At 34.2% G+C, this 23,613-nt stretch overlaps 1 long non-coding RNA gene across 1 annotated transcript; it reads right to left on the bottom strand.

Annotated features, from left to right (window-relative positions):
* Window positions 1-1,267: 1,267 nt before the first annotated feature.
* On the bottom strand, window positions 1,268-3,325 carry LOC127841367 (uncharacterized). Its single transcript, XR_008030948.1, has 3 exons — window positions 3,211-3,325; window positions 2,652-2,745; window positions 1,268-1,360 (listed from the first exon to the last, which is right to left on the bottom strand). It is a non-coding gene; the product is annotated as an uncharacterized LOC127841367 (long non-coding RNA).
* Window positions 3,326-23,613: the final 20,288 nt, after the last annotated feature.

Here is a 23,613-nt window from a genome sequence, read left to right as displayed (position 1 = left end):
ATTCGAAACAAAAGTATATTGATTAGTTATCCGTAATAAAGACATGTATCAGCTTTGTAAATATGCAGTTCCTTATTCAAATACTGAAAAGTTGGAATGTTGTGGAAAATCGTGATTAGCTTATAGTTTTTTTGTTTAAGTTCTTCGCATCATTTATTTTTTTTAAACAAATTAAGTTGTTTCAACGTTTGTTGGCCGACGAGCATTTACACACTAGCTAATGTACTGGACTTTTAATGTTGAACAAAGTACTTTTAATCAAAGCGCTGAAGGCAATGAAGTTGTCCGCAATTGCATTATCTTAGAAGCAACTCAGTTTTTAAATTTATTTTATTTCTTTTTATATCGAACGTTTGAAATGAACACACCCCATTCACATTTTAAAGAATGTGTCTTAAAGCACAGGTCGAGATGTGTGTGACTGTTTATCCTAAGATTTATGTTATAGAGATAACTTAGACAAAGTAACAACAATATGTCTTCTTTTTTTCACAATTGGTTGCTGCACTGGCAACCATCTTTAGAATGTTGGCTGCCTTGCTTAAGAATAACAAGCCTATAATCATGTTGTGATATGTGTATCTAATACTTTATCTATTTTCTTTAAAGTCTCTATAACGCTCAAAAGCAACGAAAATGCCGAAAAGTATTCCGTAAAATAAAGTTAACACCTAAAAAATCAGTGTTCCTTATAGGAATAGCCACAATTTAAACGCTAGATGTGGTATGATTACATAGATTTTTGTAGATACAAAATGCTCGTTTTTATTTATTTGTGACACAAATTAATTCTCAATTCACAATTTTTCGCGAATATAACTATTCATACGACACATGGACACCATGTTAGTGTTCATGTGTCGTATGAATAGATATTGTTGGAAAAATTAAAATGGAAAAACAACGAGCATTTTGTATCTACAAACATCTATTTTACCAGTCCACATCTGGATTTGAAATTTCGGCAATTGCCATAAGGAAAACTGATTTGCAATTGGTGAGGTTTATTTTACAAAATATTGTACGAAACGTTCGTTGATTTTGAGTATTAATGTTACTTTCGATTATTGAGAAACAATTTTGCCCACATGACATACTTTTAATGCAGCATTAAGCCCCGATTTTACTGAAAGCAGCCAATATGTACATAAGTCAATGATAAACTTACCAATGTCGTCGCACCCGCTGTTATAAATACTAGACTGGCCAATATGTCCCACAAGCTCTTAAACCTATTGTTAACATAATTATAGGCTTTCTGCTGCAGTAAAGGGGGCAGTCTACAGTTTTTCTTGAAAATCACCAGGCCGACAACCACTGGTCTGCAAAACACCCTCAAAACAAGGCCTTCAGTCCCAACCTGAAAATAGATTCAGACAATATTCAGTGCAGCTCATCAACAGCTTGCAAATAAAGCACAAAACAATGCAGAAAAAGCACTTTAAACTGGTATCTGGGGTAAAATAGACCTTTTCGGAGGTCTCGGAACTTGCCCGTAAAAACCCCATTTTCAGATAAACCCGGCAATCACATTTATCTTTCCGGGTAAGAATACGCACACAGGGGACAACATGCTTTGCACTATCACAGCAAATGCTTTCAAACTGAGCCAGACAAAATGGGTCATTACCATTGAACTTTTTTGCACTGCTAACTTATTTAAACCCACCGTTGAAATCTATCAAATTCTGGCTGCTTTAAGCAGGAAGTACATTTGTTTACATCTCACTGAGCATGTTGTTGTTGTTGACTAAAATTCAGGTAACTTAGTTTCGAATTACTGAAAACATGTGAAATTACTAGAATATTGACAATTTATACTTACATTTAAGCTCCTGGAGTCAAAAAACAATTTTGTTTAGGTCATACGCCTTATGTTCAGGAAATTGACCGGGGCCAATGCGCAAATAGGGCTACAAAACTGTAGACTGCCTCCTTAAGATAGCAGTCCAAAGTTTTAAACCCATCGAAATTTGAATTATTTGTACTCTTCAGTCAATTCTGGATGAAACTGGGTGGTTTTCTTTGTAATATAACTGCAATGTACAATTTAAGACTATTTTTAGTGAGCATATCAGCGGCAGCATTTTCACGCAACTTTTTGGTCATTCTTTCGGTATTCTACGCAAGTCTAAAAGTCACTCAATTTGCACAGATATGAGAAGTAGATATAATCATATTGCCAAAAATCACTCACAATGAGTGTCAGCTTACATCCTGAGTCAAAAATTACTCACTACACTGGTCAAAGTTAAAAAAATAAATGAATTTTGATGTTTTTCCCCTTCAAATCAGTGTTTTTTTACTCACTTTTCATCAAAGTGTCTGCACATTTAGGGGTTTAAATGGTTTGAAAGGCACTAAATGTTGTACGTATAGTTGAAATAAGTCAGCTTAGTCTTTCTTGCATGAACAACTAAGCATATCGCACAAAGAAACAATACTGCGTCTCTAAAGCAGATGTGCGTACCAAGCAAAATAGGGTTTTCTTCAAAAATCAGGCTTACCTCCCCCTACTGGAATGTTAATATCTCTGCTAAAATTGCTCAGAATTCAATGGGAAAGCTGTTTTCAGGTGTTGATGGCTCTATTTTATCAAAAAATGTCACCTTTGACTATGGGGCGTTGGGTGTGAAATTTGGGATATTTACCTTAAGGGGGCAGTCTAAAGTTTTTCTTGAAAATCACCAGGCCGACAACCACTGGTCTGCAAAACACCCTCAAAACAAGGCCTTCAGTCCCAACCTGAAAATAGATTCAGACAATATTCAGTGCAGCTCATCAACAGCTTGCAAATAAAGCACAAAACAATGCAGAAAAAGCACTTTAAACTGGTATCTGGGGTAAAATAGACCTTTTCGGAGGTCTCGGAACTTGCCCGTAAAAACCCCATTTTCAGATAAACCCGGCAATCACATTTATCTTTCCGGGTAAGAATACGCACACAGGGGACAACATGCTTTGCACTATCACAGCAAATGCTTTCAAACTGAGCCAGACAAAATGGGTCATTACCATTGAACTTTTTTGCACTGCTAACTTATTTAAACCCACCGTTGAAATCTATCAAATTCCGGCTGCTTTAAGCAGGAAGTACATTTGTTTACATCTCACTGAGCATGTTGTTGTTGTTGACTAAAATTCCGGTAACTTAGTTTCGAATTACTGAAAACATGTGAAATTACTAGAATATTGACCATTTATACTTACATTTAAGCTCCTGGAGTCAAAAAACAATTTTGTTTAGGTCATACGCCTTATGTTCAGGAAATTGACCGGGGCCAATGCGCAAATAGGGCTACAAAACTGTAGACTGCCTCCAAAGCAGTGAAGTATAAACAGGCAGCGGTAATCGTTCCTAGCGTAGTGAGTTACCGTCCTTAGCGTAGCTCAGCACATACTGATTTGCAAAACATGCTTTGTAAACGTGCATTTATTCGAGTTGGATGACCAAACATGCTGCGCAAATATATTTCGCATGTGAAATCATAAACTCGTGATATGAAAAAAATTCAAAAAAGATTTGGTTAATACGATAAAATAACCATACTGGTTCATTTGTTAGATTTCGTTTTGTTAACAACCCGGTATACTGGAAAATGTACATCTAAAACAGTTCGTCAATAAGGGCATCTAAAATATCATGTTACTGATTAAATAGCAACGGCTTTTGATGTGTGTGTGTACATGCTTTATACAAAACACAGCACTAATGCTTTATTAAATAAGGAATAATCGGAATCTTTATTTTGCCGTTGAAAGTTTGTTCTGGTGATGCCGGTGATTGATATATACATCGATTCCATTTCTAAACATAATATGTTGTTTCCCGATACTTATTAGGACGTGGGTTGCAAACAAAACATCCCCATATGCGATTTATTTAATAAAATGGAGTTTCGTTAACTTTGATGTGATATCAGGTTCTCTCCTTAAAGCTAGCAGGTCGTGTTCATTCTGCTATCATGTTACTATGCAGTTCTTCTAATGACTCATTATTAATCAACTTATAATGTTTAACAGAAAGGAATGAGCTGTTAATAAAATCTATAAATTGTATACAATAAACATTGCACTTATCATTCTTAATACATTTTCAGTTTATTTAGCGTGTAAAGGGTAGTGGTAATTGTTTAAGACTGCCCCTTATTGCTTAACAAGTACACCATTTTGATCATAAGGACTTCTTTTCGATCGTAAAACAAACGTTATTAAACATTAAAACTTTCTCAATATAGTATAAACGACGATGACGAGGAAAAGGAAGAAAAGGAAATGGACGAAGAAGAGGAGGAAGAGAAGAATGAGTAGGAAGACGAGGAGGAGAATATGATGCTGATAATGATGCTGATATTACTGCTGAAAATGATGTTTATGATGATGATGATGATACTGTCTAGTTATAATGATAATAAAATACTACTACAACTACTAATAATATTAATATAAGTATTAATTAATTACCAATACAAATTTTATTATTCGTATAATTATAAGTGATAGTAGTTTTTTTGAGAGACCTAATTAATTTAAAAGGAATAATACCTGACACATGTGCTCAATATGTTAATACAATTTTCATGTAAGATACATGTATATATGTTTACCGCAAAATTGCCTGATATATTTATATGTAAGCGTGCGTGCTTATTCTAAACATGTCCGTATATTATTTTCTTTAGTTACCAGACGGTCAAATATTTGAAGCACGAGGGCAGTATTGGAGGATAGCCAAATTATATATCTTGTTACTTTATCATAAGGATGTATTCGAGATCGAACCATTGGCAGATAGCCAAGTAGATATCTTGTAATTGTATCATGAGGATACACTCGAGATCAAATTATTGGATGAACTGATTTTTTGGGGGTTAAAACGTTAGATAATGCGTACTTGAATAACCCACGAAAAAATTAAAAAAGCGGAGCAGGCGTTCCAGTTAGATCACGATCTAATAAAAAAGTCTCACTTTGATATCGGTTTGTCAGCACAAACCCTGTCATTATTCGTCATAAAATTGAATCCACTCGCCGCTTAGAATGGTATAGTCTTTGAAGCTATAATTGCCAAAGGTAGTCAGAATAATCTGCATCATACTTGCTACAGGATAATCGAAGTGATGTTATCAAGTTCAATCTCACAGGCCAGATGTCATGATGACTGTTGCCTTAATTTCTACAGAAAAAGGAACTATTTCAATGTTCAGGTGATTTAACTGAAAGACAGTTTTTGTTTTAACAAAATCAAATCGGATTTGCTTTAAATCAATAATCGCTTATAAAATAAAATAGAAATATACATCATCCTTTGATTTGCACACACAATTCGCAACGGCAGGCGACATATTTTAAAATCAAACCTCGACAGCACGATGACGATATCACGATGCCACGAATGTGATAGCAATAAGTTACATCGTGGTTTCATCATCATACTGTCGTGTGATCGCAATATTATTTTTGTGTTGTAGCGTTAAAGTTTTCGTGATGTCGTGTATTCGCGTGAATGCCATCGTACGTTTACGCTATCATAAGCGTACTGTCGCGTGTTGATGACGGTCCTAACGTGATTGATGAACAAAAGGTCGCATTTAAATACATTTTACATGCGAATGTGTTTTCGACAGTGTGATGAACAAATTGAAACATGCTCCTTAAATTGTATAACATTCAAAAACATGTACGATGTAAGTGTGTTTAATTGGATAAGTGTTTATGATATCTTTTGATTGTTTTCTTCACTGTTTATTTCGAAATGTTAGCGTTACTGAATCATAAAGGTGGCATCGAAGTGCAATGCCGGTAAGTATTTATTCGGATTTTAAGACTGGAATAGTAGAAACAACAAAAAAAACTAAAAATTGCGCGGCAGAGGCCGACGCGTATCCCCACGCGGCATGTTTGACCCAGGGGCGCCCCAGAGTTGTTAATGGGGCCATGCATAGATGAGATTGACTGTATTGTCATAAGAGATGTTCAGTATCAATTTGAAGTTAATCGGTGTAGAAATGAAGAAGTTAATGTGAAATAACCTAGAAAACATTAGTGAAAATCTCTGACCAGGCCCCATCCCGAACCTCATAACTTTTGAACCCAGGGATAAGATGAAAACTCCAAAAAGTGCACTGTAGCACAAATGCTCATAGCTACTACGTATGTAAGTTTCCAGGTTCTAGTGCTAATAGTGTAGGAGGAGATAGTGGCTAAGACGGACGGACGGACAGACGGCGGAGTTAACCACATAATAGATTTAGAAATCTAAACGCGGACACTTAGTTCAAGGTCATGGTCACAGGTGTAAAAAATAATGCGCATGGAAAGGTCTTGTCCAGATACACATGCGTACCAAATATGAAAGCAATACCTGAAGGGACACAGATGTTATGAACTTTTTTTGATTCGCGGTCGCAGATTTCGAAACCTGATCGCGAACCCCAATTTCAAAAATTGTATGCAAATGGAAAGGTGTTGTCAAGATACACATGCATACCAAATATTAAAGCAATATCTGACGGGACACAGTAGTTATAAGCCTTTTTCGAATCGCGGTCGCAGGAAAATCTCTGACCCAGCCCCACCCCAACCCCCACATCTTTTGACCCAGTGATCATATCGAAATTCCGTCGCCGTCACCGTCGCAAATATGCTCATAGCTAACCTGTGTATAAGTTTCAAGGTTCTAATGTTAATAGTGTAGGAGAAGATAATGGCTGGGACGGACGGACGGCGGAGATTACACATAATCCCCACTTGTTTTCCGAAAAACGTGGGGATAACAACGTTTGTACCAAGATGGCTAGCTTCATTGCTAGGTTGATTAAAAGAGTACCCATGTAACATTGACTGATTGAAACCTACGCTCAATACAACTACAAAATTTGCAGCCATTTAAATCACAGGTGTAGCACTTTAAAAAGTGTGCACTTTTATCACAGTTTTTTTCCATCTGATTCGTAGATATGATTTGCATGTGCAATTATTAATGGTCCGTCGAACATGTAATGCTATTAAATGTTGCGTTGATGATTAACGTTGATAAATAGTGACAATATATAAATGTATTCATAACATATAAACAACAACTGCAAAATAATATAATATAGCAGAGGCTAGTAAACACAACATTTTGGCATTATTTCCCAATATTTGTGTAGATAAAAATTGAACAAAATGTAAAACATACATAGCTGTTGTCATACAAAACGCGAATGATGTATTATTCTAAAGGGAAGATGTCATTATTCATAATTAGAACTTAATATTAATATTTTTTACAGAAATTGTTGTAATGATTGCTTGATCGATATAAAAAGAAACACAATAACACAAGTTTCACGTTTTCGCAATTCAATTTATTTTTTTTATCTAGAGATACCACGGCGACTGAGATTTGGCACATCCGTTCAGCGCGTTAAATGAGGCATAAATGTGTTATAAAACAATTGGTATGATTATATCTTACCGGGAATTAAATTTAGATATAATATGTCAGGAACCCTATTTAGAACATCTGCATTTGAAAATAATTGTATATTCGGGTTAAAGTAAGACATACCAGATTTATATAATTGCATTATATTACGTTGCAAATCATTTAATTTAACACACATTTCATCACAATTCCAAGTGTTAAAGATTGTAGAATTTATACCTTATAGGATCAATCTAATAACACATATGGTATTTTAATGAGTATTTACAATGACCACCAGCTAATTTAAGTGTTGCAAATGAAAGTATAATGGCAAACTGATTATGTTCGTCTTCAAAGTCAACGCTGCTCAATCGTGAGAGATTTCCATCCCAAGGAATATCTTGCAGGAGATTACTCAGTACAATCGACAGCTAGGTCTGGTTAGTTTTCCAGATAATTAACTTATGCCGATTATATATGAAAAGTGTTTTATATCATCAGTGTGCGAGTACACGTTTTTTTTTAACTTAGGGACGCCGCAATATTTGATATTTCAGACATTCAGTGCAGCGGCAGTGAGAATCGAGGGAAAAAGGTTTTGCTTTATAGCGAATCAAAAGCCAATGCGCTATTGGCAAACAGTACGAAAATAATGTCACTTATATGTCATACACTACACTACAAATGTACATATTGGTGCTTTTGTAATGTTTGACATATTGCCGCTGGATGTAAGGATTGAACTCTATTTCGGTTGCCTTCATACGATTATGAGCTAAAGGGTTTCATGGCAAGTATACCAGTCTCACAATATCTGTCATAATTGCATGACCGCAACATGCATTTACTTAAACCCTTATGTTATATTTTATATTATCATTTATTCTATTTGGTAATGCATGTCATATGTCGCCAGATACCATACAGGCAAAGCTGTTTAAAGATCATGGGCGAAGTAACAAGTATACAAATGTAATGTAAGTTAGATTTCTTAAAATAGTGTTCCATAAATATATGTTTTTCGTATGTGTTCGTCAATTTGCTGCCACATTTAATAAACTTAAGGATAACTCAAATCTAGATTTTATATTTCAAGCATATTTAATATTTCAGAAACAAAAAGACAACTAGAGTATTGACATATGCGGACGCAATTGTGAAATTTCATTAATGTACACATGTATACTATAATAAACATGATGGCCATATGGAAGTCTGATATTTTAAAGGAAAAATTAATCACAGATTCGATGTAATGCACACGCGGCATATTCAGGGGCGTGTCATGAGATATTATGTGTATGCTCGCCTGGCATAGATTTCCGCTTGGAACGTCATGTATGGGATTTGGAGTGTTTTTAAACCTTTATCTATCTGCTTTCAAACTGTTTGCATCAATGACACTACCGATAAATGATACCTACATTACATGATACAGAACAGTTAATGTTAAGTTCACTACCAAAACGGCACAACCGATGCCGGTGTGTATAATGGCCTTTGAAATGGTATTTTAAACCCGGGCACGATTATATATTTTAGTAAGTTTTCAGCGTTTTTTTTGTTAGACTTCATAACTTTGAGTCCTCGTAAGTGCGGAGGTCCAAACAACTTACAGATGTTTTCATAGAAGGCATATCAGTTATGTAGGTTAACAGTTATATCAGCAATACAATGCTAAAAAATACTGAGTTTCAAATACATAAAACACAAATTTATAAATAAACAATTTGGGAAATAGAGAGCTGATGGTATATGGGGTAAATTTATCCTGATCAATTTTGAACAATATTCACATGCATTTGTCGTCATTTGAATTACAACGACAAAACAAACTCCGCGCATCGGCTTTCTCCCCACGCGTACCGGTGATCAAAACTGCCGTCAAAATTAAATCCTTCCAAACATTGAAGGATTGTATTTGTTTCGATAAAGTATTATATTTTAAAAGTAGTATGATTGCTTTTGTAAATATTTTGAATAAAATGTTTAATTTCAGGTTCATAATAACACAATGAATTACTTCAATTAAAGACATACAAATAACAACGGGACATTTATTGAACCACGTGACTCGGCTATCATCATGTTGCTGTTTATAACGGCTGGGATTTGATATCGAGCTATGCTCCTAACAAGTCAAATCTCTGTGCGAATATTGACGAAAAGGCGCACGATTTAAGCGTAGTATTTGAATAACAAATGCTCAGACTAAATAAATTAATACGTATTGACAATTTGTTTTATTAACACTTTTGAGCAAATTGATACTGTTTTATTGTACAATAAATCAGGCCCGTAATATCAACATTCGATTGTATTTTAATGTTTTACATAGATATACATTTTTACAAGTATTTGTTATATTATTAAATTTAATAGTTGAATAAGATTCCATCACAATAACTATGTAGTTAAATAATTGCATCATTGTTTACACTTCGACTTTAGTTACATATAGCCATGATAGATACATTATGGTATAAACTATTGGTAAAAAAGGCCCACCACATTCAAGACGGAAACATATGCCATAATCGTGCCTATACAACCTATGTTCGTCTACAAAGGAAATAGATCATCATCCCAGAGTAGTGGTGTCCGACGGAATCATTTTGCATTTGTCGAGTAAAACATGACGACTTGATCTGTTTTGTTTTACAGAGAAACATAGTACGTATGTGAGATGTAAACCCTGTGATGAATTGCATTAATTTACTTGTAAAACCAAATGAGTATAACCAACTATGTTTAAGAGTACCAACGCCTACACGGCGTAAGGGAGCATACGGCTACGACGTAATAGTGTTACCTTATCCCACACCGCTTAAAGATTACAAAGACCAAGACCGCTATGGGAATACTTACTTTTACATCGCATTATGTACCACATCTTACATCGAAATTGAGGAACACATGCCTGCAACATTATTTGTTTACCAACGCCTATAGCATTATTGAGGTTACACAGGTTTTTAATTCTATGAAGGTACACGCGCCAACAACCATTGGTGGGTGCCAACATTTATTACTATAACGCTTTGAGGTAACATAAGCCTACAACGATATCAGGCTTTGGTTGCACACACGTATTAAATGCTAATAGGGTACCAACGTACACATCGTTGTAAGGTAACACTACTACAACTCATTCAGGGTACCCATGCCTACAACGCTATTATGTTTCAAGCGCTTTCAATTATTTTAGGGTATAAACATTAAATAAAATTAGGGCAGCTGATGTATGATGCCCAGCGTTATAGATAATATTTGACCCTTGGGGGTAAATACGCCTACATTTCAAAGCATGAGGGTAAATGGTCAAATTTTGCCTTGCTTCAAGGGTAATATGCTAAAAGTAAAACAAGAATATAGCCGGGGTACAGACACACTACTTTAATCATGTTAAACATAATAAACCATTAACTATGTGTATTTCGTCATAGTAGTAGGTTTCTTCAAGTGTATGTTGTTTTTTAACTGTCCTTGGATTTAAGGCTTCCAACACCGTGAGCCACGGAAAACTTATTTGCCAACTTTCAACAGTTGTTGTAATAGCGTCTAAGTGTGTCCTTTTTGATTTGAAAACAGAGGATATTAAATCATTCAGTATTGGCAGTACAATGTTTTACTCTATACAACATTTGCCGTTTTAAAATAATCAATTTTACTTTGAGAAGTAATTTGTTTTGGTTTCGAAGAAGCCATTCTGACCTCTTAATGTAATTGAATAAACACATTAGCGCTTGACTGTCTGTTAAAAATATCAATACTAAATTTACCATGCGTCTAGATGATACATACCGACTGGCTAACTATTTCTACAATCAAGTGCACAAATTAGCTCTATTTTTTACGATAGCTAGTCTCATATTTTGGCGAAAGACAATCAGCTGTCTATATTTTTTGTTTAACTTGTACGCAGAGAATTTACATCATTTGCGTTAGTCCAGATAGGCTTGCTTAAATGAACGCACGGAAATGATAAATTTAGCGTATCTTGATATTTCTAATGCGTGTATTACGCTGATACGCAGCTTATCTAGAACGCTTGATGCCTCCTCACAAATGTTTTATTTTAAATGTTCCGACTATACTTTGTTACAAATACAATTGACAATATGACAATTATTAACATTGAAAATTGCTATAAATGCTTTTTTGTTCTAGTGGAGTTTTTTATAGCCAAAATAGTTCTTATAAATGCCATAGGAAATAAAATCATGCCTACGATAAAGCGAAACCCGTGATTTAATCAGACTTATGGAGATCTTAGGAATACTGATTTTACAAGTGCGAATTTTTCATTACCAGTTTTTAAGACATATCTTATTTTGATAAGACAATTAGTAAAGAAAGAATTTAGCTTTGAATTTTTATTTTTACGTTGAGGATATTGTTACGTCCATTGGAATATTAAAGGTTAACTTATGGCTGGGAAATTTCCTTGAATAGATATGGTGAAACAAACTGACCTTACTAATAATAGTATTATACAATAGATTGTCATGCATTTTTCTGACAATATTAACGGATTTGTTTAAACACACATTTTTATGCAAGTAATACACTTGTTTCAGAAAACAGTTGAGTGTATTATTTAAATATTATTAAATTAAATTTAGTTAGTCGAGTATATGAACAATGTTATGTGCAGCAAATGAAGGCTGAAACAAATGTTTACAACCATACCGTTTTGCGAAAATTCTTTCTAAGTACACCAGAAGTTTAAATTTTAATATTGAGACCAAAAAACCGACATCTGTTGGTAAGGTAAAAACATGTGCCTTCACGGTTAATATTAAAATGACAAACTTTAAAAAATAATTGAATACATATATTTGAATCAATTATATTTACTGCGTTGCGAACATCTAATTATTAAGTTCACCTGCTTTTCTTTGTTCACATGCATATGTGGACAATTAATTTTTTGGCAACATATCAGATTTAAAGATGTAGTTTGAGGTCAATTATAACAATCAAAACATGTGTAGCGTGAGAAATTTGTCTTTTAAACAAATATATTTTTGGTAATTAAACCACTGATTATTTTCTTTTCTATTAGAAGTTAAAAGAAAAAATATTTTTTTCGAATATTAAACCACTGAGTTATTTCTTTTCAATGGCATTTATTTAAATAAAATATCAGTTTAATTGCGAATTTCATTTGCAATACCATGTGTACGTTGTATTCACATCTGCGAGTTGTAAGCATAATCGGATAACAGCGAGTTGGTAACAAGTTGAATATTGTTAAACTACTCATGCCGTTTCAGACTGAAGTCCTCATCTGAACCCCGTTGTATGGATACTATTTAAGTGTCCTTTTGTGTTCATGTATATGCAACACTGATATAAAACTAAATTTGATAGTCATATTAAACGACCTTCGCATAATGAAGCGGGTTCTATTATATTCCTTAACATGATCTAAACGTATACAAAGAGATAAAGTAAATTTATAAAAAAATACTGTAATTCTTACATATTTCAAAATGTATTTTCATAATCAATTTTACATTCATCAGTATTAATAGTTACTAACACTTGTAATTTAAATATTTGTTCAGGTTAAAGTCCAATTATTAAGATAAAGTCCATATGTATTGATAGATTGAACAGATTGTAGCACTTTTCGTTATAAATTATATTTTCATTCTGCAAAATCCTGTTTGTTGATACATGAATGCATATTTCGGTTCCATTATCAATTACGTCTCAGAAAAATTCCTCCTAACGATGATTACTTTAAATTTAAACAATTAAAAGATAAGAACATCATATCAAACGTTTATTATTCACATAATTATGTATTTCGTTCGCAATGTTCGATCGTTGATTTTGATAAGGTACTTTTTTTTATTCCGTTTTTTACGTGAAAACATTTACTTCTTTACTATCTTCTTTCGTAATATACAGACGATAACTCAAGAGGCAATCAAATATAGTATTATTAATAATATGACATCAATTAAATCAGTCGGTATTTCTATTTTTTTAGCAAAAATAGGCACTGTCTTAATATACTAAATGTATATTGATCACATTTACATGGTTCTTGTCTTGTTTCGTTTTACCTAAAACAATTTGCGTTTAGAAAGTATCTTGTAAGAAATGTGATGTTTATACAACGCACATTTTACAAATGCATGATTTGGTTTAAACCAATTTATTTTATAATGTTTGTACAAGATATTTTATAGTTTATAGGATTGGAACGGTAGCAAAGCTAGTAGGTTTCCTTTCCACAGTAATATATTAACATACATAGTCACGGTTATTTGCATTTTAAACACAAAGCAATGAATAATGATTCGAGGTTCAACACGTATGTGAGTATCGTTGGTATTAAAATTGTGTTTTTTAAATATTGAAACAGTGTATTTAAGAAAACAAAATAGAATCAAAGGAATAATTGTTAAGAAAAGAAAATGTTAAAAAAATAGAGAACCGATAGTTATACCATCCCGAACCTTCCCGAGCCTTCGATAAAACAATGGACTGTTTCAAACACAGCTAAATTATCTATTAGGGAAAGATTATCATCGCGACTCAATGATGTGCGCAATGATATATCCGTGTATTGTTGTATAGTTCTCACTAAAGGTAATCTTAAAATTGCATGTAAAGGACAAATCAGAAAAAAAGTGTGTAGTGTCTTTTATGTGTCCGCATTGACCAAGCGGCGATGGAACTAGATTTCTATCATATAAATGTTTGTTAAGAGAACTACAGTTAGTTCATAGACGTGTGTGCAACACTTCTTGTCTTCGCTTACCATAATAAAACAATGGATTACTACGAGGTTTATTAATATCAAGTGCCATTTTAAAATCAGATATGTTCTCAACCAGCTTTGCTTCGTCCGGAAGTGAATTCCAAGCAGAAATTGTTGAGGGCCAGAAGGAATTTTGGTACAAAGAAGTCCTAGAACGAACACCATCTAAGAGGGATGAATTACGTAACGATCTTGTAGATCGCTCTCCAACTGATTATGGGGTCAGTGAGGACTAATATTCTGGACTAAGACCTTTGACCATTTTGGAGAAAAAGAATGAGTTTATGTTTTGACCTTCTTTTGCCGAGAGTTTCCCAGCAAACTTCGTCTAAAAGTAACCTTGAGGACATAAGTCTGGTACAGCAGGAAACAATGCGAGCAGCTTCAGTTTGAATTAGGTCTAACTCTTTTTTTTTATACATCGTACAATTATCCCATACAACATCGGCTTATTCAAGAATTGGTCGTAAAGTCACATATTTCAAGAGATCTTCGATCAATACGGAAGCGGAGCTTTTTTTAAATGTTGATGCGTGACCAGGCCTTTAATTTAATATACTCAATTTGTTGATGCCAGCTTCCATCATTTGAGAGAACAACGCCTAAATGTGTGTGACTATTGACTGATTGAATTGGAGTATCATACATATGGAAAGGCAAATGGTGGGGTTTGTCCCTCTTACGCGATATAAAAAGTGATTCCGACTTCAGTGGGTTAAATTTTACTAACCATGTATCAGCCCATGTTGCAATTTGTGTCTATATCTTTTTCTAAAACGGCGGAATTAGGAGTGTCAACAACTACAAATACACTAGTATCGTCTGCAAATAAGTTGATGTTAGCTTAAATGTCATTTACATTATTGTAAACAAGGAATATTAGGGGACCAAGAATGGAGCCCTGTGGCAATCCAGCCTTGATTTCCGCTTGGGAAGAGGAGTCCCCGGGAACTACTACCCTTTATGCCTTTGGTAGAGATAGTTACAAAACAAGTTTAGAAGTTTATCTATGATACCGGCATGTTTCAGTATCAATAAGAGTCCACGATGCCAGACTTTGTCAAAGGCTTCACTTATGTCGAAGAACACCACCCTGACCTCCAATCCATCATCTAACGCTTTACAAAACGTATTATATAGATATGTGAGCTGGTTGACAGTCGAATAACCTGGCATAAATCCAGACTGAAATTTTGTGAAAAAAAAAGAATCTCGAAAGAAGTTAAATACATGTTTAAAGATAATCCTTACAGTACTTTTTCCATTGTATTGAGAAGTGAAATTGGTCGATAATTCAAGGGAATAGAAACATCCCCTTTTTTGAATATTGCGCAAACGTTTGACATTTTCCAATCGCTTGGTACTGTTGACGTCGACATAGACATATTAACAAGATCACAGAGTGGTTGACTTAGTTCATTTGCTCCCTTACGTAGTACTCTGTTATTTATACAATCCGAACCACAAGCTTTACCCATATGCAGATATGTGAGAACGTCCTTTACTTCGCAAGCGGTTATTACTATAGACGAAAGTATCTGTTGATTTGCAATGGAGGCTAACTACGGTAGAACGTGATGAGATTCATCTATATTTGCCTGTTGAGCGGAGAAATCATTAAGTACTTCAGCTTTTTGAACTTCGTAAAAAACCAGTTCACCAGCGCAGTTGACGAGTGGGGGTAATGTTTTACTAACGTTGAATGTAAAAAAAGATTTCAGGACTTTCCACCAATCCCGCGAGGAGTGATTGTTTGATTTAAGTTTGCATGCAAGAGAGTCGTAATAATTTGATTTGGCAGAGCGGACAGATGCAACTACGTCATTACTTAGTACACGAAATTTGTTGCTTTAACTTTTCTATAAGCTCGTTTTCGTTTTCGTATATTTAATTTTATTTCGGATGAGAGCCATGGCGGTTCGGCTGGGCGGACGGTGACGTCTTTGTTTGGTATACACTAAGCTGCTGTATCAAGTAAAACGTTTGTAAGATTTTTAGTAAAAATATCAAGATGGTCACTATATACGTTATTCCATTCAATATTTGATAGGTTGCTCCTAAAAGAGTCGTAGTTCCCTGAGTCGTACTTCCAAATTTTACGTTTATAGCATAGATGGGATGGCCTTTTGAATTAAAGAATAATGAATACGGGACAATGATATCTTATCATTTGATCAAGGAATGGTTCACCTACACAAGAAAACATGACAGACTCTTTATTTGAAACAAATATTAGAGCAATAATAGAGGACGAAGTGTTAGTTAAGTGAGTGGGACCTTGTATTCACTGATTGAGTACATATGGCTGCGAAATGGAGGCGATTTTACGTTCAGCTTGATCAAGTTGGGTGTTAAGATTAAGGTCACCCAAGACTATAATGGCATGGATGCCTGCTTCTAGTGTCAGCCAAAATGTGTCCTCAATTTTGCTGAAAAAATTGTTATCTGAATTTGGTGGTCTGTAAAAAGTACCGATTAGAATTCGTTTATTCGAATGTGGTCGAACCTCCAACCAAATTTCTTCAAGATTTGTTATATCTAGATATCGTCTTCGAGTAAAATTAATACCGTCCTTGACATAAACAGCAACTCCGCCGTGTGGATCATGAGTTCGATCACGACGGACGGGTAGGCTAAAACCTGGTATAAACAACTGTTCGTTACTGATTGGTTCTGATAGCCACGTCTCTGAGAAAGTAATGCTTTCGAATGATCTTAATTCTGCAGTTAGCAAATCCAGTTTATGAAGACGATTTTGAACATTATAGTGAACAATCCACAAATTGTGTGAAGAGTTGAGAAAATGGGACATATCTAGAGATAAGTCAGTATGGGATTCTAGTGATGAGTAGGAATCACTAGCTGATGGTCCGGGGTTAGGGTGGATATCGACGGATATGCTTAGTAAAAGACAGTATAGCCATAGACAAAGTGTTGACACAACGACTGTTTTGATCAATAGAAAAAAACATGATATTTTGCATTACTTTGCGACTTTTTGGACAAATACGTATATGGGTCTGTATTGTCAGATTACACTCGGACGTGGCTTCAATATTAACAGCAAAAGATTTTAAAAACATGGGCATATTAAAGATAGCAATGAGGTTATAAAATGTGATTGCTAGCGGTAAGAAGTAATTGATGCGTAAGCTGGACATTACAGCTACTCTTGTCTGGCCTTTACTCATGATATTCGAAGGAGAAACAAAATAAACATGTAAGCAGCTGTCATGCCAAACAAAGTCGACAAGAGGAGGTTCATGCAAACTCTCTGGGGGTTCAATATGGTTAACTTATCGGTTCCATGTAGAGAAAAACAGAATGAATATGTATCTGTTAGAAAAATTTAAAAAAGATAAAGCTTTATGAAGAAAAAATTCATAAAGAAGTTCATATAACAAACATGGTGGTTATGTCAGACTCACGAGATCAATGAATAAACTATAACGTTTAACAACAAATTGATATAAATATGTAAACACTATGATAATTTATTGTAAAAAAAAATCACGACTACGACAGCTAAAGTCGCGTCAAAGGTAAATGAACACGATTTTGTTGAACAATACTAATGTGTATACATATTACAGTTTATCTATGATACTTTATAAAAAATCATAAGCATTATGGAACAATATATACAATTCAACAGCATACAAATTCAGCAACATTATAGCACAATTCTGTGTTTATTTAAATTATACGTTCAATTCAACAGCATATGTCAAGTATAATGTAAATGCATGATTTGAAGTAAATTGTCGATTAGACCACATGGTGCATGATTGCTTTACGCATATTTAATTGTACATGTGGTATTTTGTTTCAAACACACAAACTAACATCCATGTTTTATGGTTGACATATTGTTAGTATATTAAGACTTGGTAACGCATTTGATATGGGGGGCAGTTCATTTCAGTAATATTTATATCTTGGCAGTTCTAAATTCATCTGGGAGTGGTTTATTGACTGAAAACATAATGCTATGATCTATTGCACTCGATGCGTTATCAGTTTTTGTATGAACATTTAAATATGAGTCAATGTCAAAATTTCATTGAAGTACCGATGCGTATTGTGAAATAAATAAGTTAAATAGAGGCCAGAATAAAGCAAATACATTATGTATATATGTTGATTTTTTATTTTTACTATATTTTTAGAAACAAATAAGACGTCAAGAGCGTCTGCGTGGTTAATAAATTGGTGTGGAAAAAACGTTATTATTCTTTAACCATTTATGACCTTATATTGGACAAGATGTTTGTTAGCACCTAATTATTTGAAACAATAGCATAAAAGCATTTTAACGAGCCTACTTACCGTATGCCTTGACACGGGTCAAACGAAGACGTATATTGAAGCCGCATTTATTTTCGAATATACTCTTTGAATATGTTAAACGCATAATTATGCTTAATTTGGGAAACTGATTAATTACAGAAATACCAGTGAATCCAATAGTTTGATTCATCAAGTTTTAAGTATAGGTTAACTTTACAAGAAAAATAAAACAAATTTAATTGAATTTATTTTAAAAAAGTAATTTTTTTATTTATAATTTTATAGGAAATTGTGTATTCTTGAATCCGAAAGTTAAGCTTAATTTAATTAACGTTCATTCTATTGACGTACATTTTCCCGCATTTTAATGTACGTTAAGTCAATGACGTACCATCCGCTTTCTGTTATTATTTGTATTATCCTGATGAAGGCGTAAGCCGAAACGTTGATAACAAAAGGAAAGAAAAATATGTGTTTTTGTTGGATTTATCATACTTAACTTTACAAGAACATACACACATTAATAAATAATAATTGATCTTCAACAAGTGCATCTACAGTTTTTCGCTTTAATAGAAATGTGAATGCAGTGCATGCTTGCTTAAATCGTGTCGTTTTACATGCAAACGTTTACATTAAACGATACATAACACGACAAAACTACCACAATGTATAGAGCGATGAAAGCCAATCATAAACCTGCAGCACTGCTGTCAATAATGGGACCTTGTAGTAAATAATTGATGATATGTTTTAGATAAGTGTTTGTTGTAAAAACAAATCAGATTTATGAAGTATAAACTATTAAATTTAAAATTATTTTGCAGACGAAAACATCATTTGAAACATATTATATTCTCACTTGGGGTAAATAATAAAGAACGTTATAACATTGTGGCTGATAATACTGGTTCAAATGAATTGTGCATGTCGGCGCTTGAGGTGTTTTTATTTGTGTTCTTCAAATAAATCACTTAATTTAATACATAATTTATTAAACTTAGTATATCATATAAATCGCCGGTACTCTTGTGTGTTTTTTTCAGTAAAAATTTTGCTGAAAATTGCACTAACAATTTTACATTGTTTACAATGAAATTGTTTTAAGACAATGCGCAGTGTCGTGATTATAATACATAAAGTACTAACGCCAATTTGAAACGAAAGATAAATGTTATTATTACATAAAATAAATAGACAATTATATAACGTGTTTAAAGTACGAACTGGTATTAATCTAAGATCACACCGATGTCAAATAAATGAAAATGATGATCTCTATCGAAATACAATCTATGCTGTTTATACATGTTATAAATCGTAACAGCTGATTACTTATGTGAAGTTATCTGATTATGAACACTTCATTTCACAAAATAGTGTTTATCGATCTATTCATTATTGCAGTGCATTAAAAACAAAACAATATAGAAAAAACGTTTAAAGACCATTGCAAACGCATGCTACTTTTGATCGATTGAGCTTAAATTAAATGAAACAACATAATTGTTGAAACTTTATCGACATTGCACACTTGAAGAAGTCACAATTTATTTAACGTTCAGTCGATTTGCATAATGCAAGTGGGAAGTACGTCCAATACAATATTTAGAAATAGCACCTTTTGCTTTAAAAATCGAACAAAGCTAATTAACTCAAACCATCAGCTTGTAATTCTAGATATCTGAAACAAATGTTAGTTGACAATATGTTTGATGATTTGTATGTTTAAGAAGTAAACCCAATTATTTGTGCCATAGCTCTGCCACTAAAAGACTAATTCATTTACATGCGCTGTAATATTCGTTGATAATAAGTGACATGTATATGTAATATACATATAATTATATATGTGATTGGCATAATTTGTATTTGCTTTATTTAATCGCTGTATAGGACTAAGTTATTGTTATAACATAAGTGTCCTTATTTATTTTTTGTGTTCAGCACGCACTTCAATAATAAAACATTTTATACATATTAAAACTTGTGTTGTATTAAGACTATATACACGGACATACACGTTTATATTGTTGGAAATGAAGCTACCATATGTTAACAGTTTCTGCTTTGAGAAGACATTAATCAAATTATCTTTGAATTAATACTAAAAAAGCGCTCTTCAAGTTCACGTGTTTCTGAAAGCGATTAATTTGTGAAATCTAACATTGTGCATGATAAAATAAGTGTGTTAACTGATTTCTGCATTGTATGAAAGATAAAACATACGTACATATGACTTAGATCAAAAAGAATCCGTTGCGAGGTCAATACATGTTGAGTAAACGTTTTTGTTTTACACATACATATTAGTCTCATACTTATTGTATTAATTGCAAATGAGGGGTTGATTTTCTCATAAATGTGCACAAATGGTTATGCATTTACATGCACTGTTTTGAATATAACGGCCACCGGAAAAACTTTGCGAAACCGAAATTTCGCAAAATTAAGTACCCTTTTTCTTAAAGATTTGCTACTTTGAGACATAGTATGCGATAAAAGTCTTATCGTTGATTAATAATTGGTTATTTTCAATCAAAAACGCGTTTTCTTCACTATGAAATTTATAAGCAAAGTTGGGGTTCCCATGGGATTTTTGCATTTTCCCATGGGATTTTCGATTTTCCCATGGGATTTTTCTCCCATGGGATTTTTTTTATCCCATAATTTGCAAATGGGAGAAAAATCCCATGGGATTTTGAACATTTTAAAAAACGTGTTTTATTTGCGTTTGCAAGTATTTTAACGTTATTTAAGGACTGTACATTGGTTTTATGCCAATTATATATAAAAATATTTAGCAATAAAAAAATCCCATGGGATTTTTTTCTTATTTTGAGAGATTTATTCTTGAAACTTTCAGAAACATCATATTTTATGAAATGATGAACAACTACGATATTTTAATGCGTTTAGTCGTGTTTAAAAAAAAAAAAAAATCCCATGTGATTTTTAAATCCCATGGGATTTTTTTCCCATGGGATTTTTTACCCATGGGATTTTTTCCAATGGGATTTTTCAGTTTCGTAAGCCGAATAAGTTTCTTAATGCGAAAAACAACAATAAATATTTTTAAAATGAGTTACAATTAAAGGTTTATGCTAGTAGAACTTATCATTTCTTGTTCGAGCAGATGGTTGAGTCCAATTTGTGAGTATGCCAGCTAAGAACCAGTATAAATGCATCGCAGACAGACAACGCTGTCATACTGTACACACCGCTGAGTAACAATCTTTATTGCATTTCATTTTGCAACAGAAAATGAACTCCGTAGTATAATTGATCTTATATATGCCCTCTGCTTTTGAAAGCGTGCAACACATTAACATAACAATAAGTCCATGCCAAAAACTATGTGCAAATTCCATTCAAAGCTATATACACATTATACAGGTCAGATGACCCGCGTCATGCGAAAATGGGTCTTATGTCATATGCTGCCGAAGTTGGTCCATCCTAGCTTGTCCAACCGCGCAGTCTGGTCAAGTACTACGCTGACTGATATATAAAGTCAAGCCATGATTCTTGGTCTCATATCCAAACTCGGTAGCTCCTGTGCGAAACTTTCACCGGAAACGACGGCACCGAGACGGGCGCTCGAACTTTGCGGATGCGCGTTATATGTTATATATAATAGCGCGATGTGTTTTTTCTTGCCTCAAATTAGTAAGCCCAATCAGCGTTTTATTGTGTTATTTGCTTCTACTATTAACAAGAACTTCAACTGATACGAACATGAATTTTATTTTAATATGTTTATTTAATGCTCGGAAAGCTCATTGTATATTTAGACTACTACTTATAAAACAAAGTCGGGTTTTCAACATCTGTTTTCGGCATACAAATTGTTATTCCAAACCAGATTTTACGCACTTTACTGTACAAAATACCGTTAGGGCCACCGTGGTTACTCATTAAAATCCAGAGGGCGAGAATGCGAGAACGCGAAAGTATGATGACGACAGTGCGACAATACGATGGCGACAATGCGTTCGTACGATTGCGAAAACGCGCCAGTACGATGACGACAATGCGACAGTGCGACAATACAATGGCGGCAGTGCGATAGTACGGGGGCGACAATGCGATAGTCATATCGTACTGTCGCCGTGGTATCATCGCAATGTCGCCATCGTTCTATCGCATTGTCGCCATCGTATTGTCGCACTGTCGCCATCGCATTTTCGAATTGCCGCCATCATACTATCGCGTTATCGCATTGGCACCATCGTACTATCGCACTGTCGGCTATCGCCATCGTATTGTCGCACTGTCGTCATCGTATTTTCGCACTGTCGTCATCGTATTTTCGCACTATCGAACTGTAGTATTGTCGCCATCGTACTATCTCACTGTCGCCATCGTATTGTCGCACTGTCGTCATCGCACTGTCTGATTGTCGTCATCGTATTATCGTGTTCTCGCATTGTCGCCATCGTACTATCGCATTGTCGCCATCGTATTGTCACCCTGTCATCATCGTATTGTCACATTGTCGCCATCGTACTATCGCGTTCTCGCGTTCTCGCCCTCTGGATTTTAATGTGTAACCACGATGGCACTAACGGTATTCCGTAATACTGCTAAAGCACAGTATGATTAGGTCACTCCCATTGCTCAAATCTCTATGTCTATTTTAGTAACAACACATGTCTATGGAAGGATATTTAGGTAAAAGTTACATCATTCGTGGTGAATATTTACATTATGACTGATGCTTATTCTAATTTGCTTTATGACAATTCCAACATGTTTGTTGTCTATTCGTTTATACTTGATGATTGCTGCAACATTACATCATTCATGAATAATATTTACATTATGCGTGATGTTTATTCTAACATGCTTCATGACAGTTCCAACATGCTTGTTCTCTATCGGTTATACTTGATGATTGTTTCAACATGCTTGGTGACTATCCAATGTTTGTGTGTTCATTATTCCTGAAACCAGTCATAATCGGTTTTGCCACTAAGCGTCATTAACAACGGCAGTTAGCAACAGGCAGTAAGCATAATGCAAGTTACTAAATTATGACATCAGGTGGCGCGCGTTTATTTTCCGTATGTTGAATAAATTACTTTTCGGACAAAAAGCGAAAACATCCGAATCATTTTGACTAGTA

This window comes from Dreissena polymorpha, chromosome 8, assembly GCF_020536995.1.
Source record: "Dreissena polymorpha isolate Duluth1 chromosome 8, UMN_Dpol_1.0, whole genome shotgun sequence".
NCBI lineage: Eukaryota > Metazoa > Mollusca > Bivalvia > Myida > Dreissenidae > Dreissena > Dreissena polymorpha.
This window is presented reverse-complemented; position numbering and strand designations above follow the sequence as displayed.